Below are 930 nucleotides of genomic sequence, written 5' to 3' on the forward strand. Positions count from 1 at the left end.
CTCCTCCCCTGCAGGTCACTTTGCGGCGGGAAGGTCCTCGGCCCCGGGCTGCCTGACCACTCAGCCCCCAGTTGTGAAGGAAAATGAGCCCGGCGTGCAGCCGGGAAGCAAACATTGCCCCCCTCCCCTTCCCTCCCGACTCCCCCGCGTTGGGGATGGTCCAGGCCCCGCTTTCCCCGCGTTTAGGTAAACACACCAAGGTGGGTCGTCTGGGCGGCGGCCGGGTCAGCTGCCTCCATCCATATTCCGAGTGTCGCGACAGCGCGACAGTACCGTGAAGCGGAAAGCGAAAACTTTGCCAAAACCAACGTTCCCTCGAATGCTGTAAAACAGTTTCGGGATAGTTGCATGAGGTCGATGCACCTTCAGCTTGCCCTTCTCTCCTGAAACACTTTTACCCGCGACGCGTGACGACTATTATCAGACTGGAGCGGAAGAGAAGTAGAATGTGTGTGTGTGTGTGTGTCTGTCGACTTTATGTACGTAGTTGGCGCCGTGGGGATGATGAGAATTTAGTCGATTGTCCATCGCGTTTGTGTAGATATGAAGGGGTAAAGGAGGAGGAGGAGGAGGAGGAAAAGAAGCGGGGTGGAAAGGAGGGGGTAATAAACTGGACAAAGTTACTATCGCCTGCCAAGGGATCGTGACACGGCCGCATACACACACAATACGCCCCGGGAACATTGTTGTCTCCGCGGCAAGTGAATATGTGAGCGTGTGTGTGTGAAGTATGTGTTGCACGCGCGAGTGAGAACGTCGGCATCACTGTCCAACAGTTTCATTAGGCGATGCCCGGCAAAAACAATGATAAATATTCGGGAGAGGGGGAGAGAGAGAAAGGGAGAGAGAGGGAAGGAGAGAGAGGGAAGGAGAGAGAGGGAAGGAGAGAGAGGGAAGGAGAGAGAGGGAAGGAGAGAGAGGGAAGGGGAG

This window comes from Frankliniella occidentalis, unplaced genomic scaffold (assembly GCF_000697945.3).
Source record: "Frankliniella occidentalis isolate FOCC.00 unplaced genomic scaffold, Focc_3.1 Scaffold48, whole genome shotgun sequence".
Classification (NCBI taxonomy): Eukaryota; Metazoa; Arthropoda; class Insecta; order Thysanoptera; family Thripidae; genus Frankliniella; species Frankliniella occidentalis.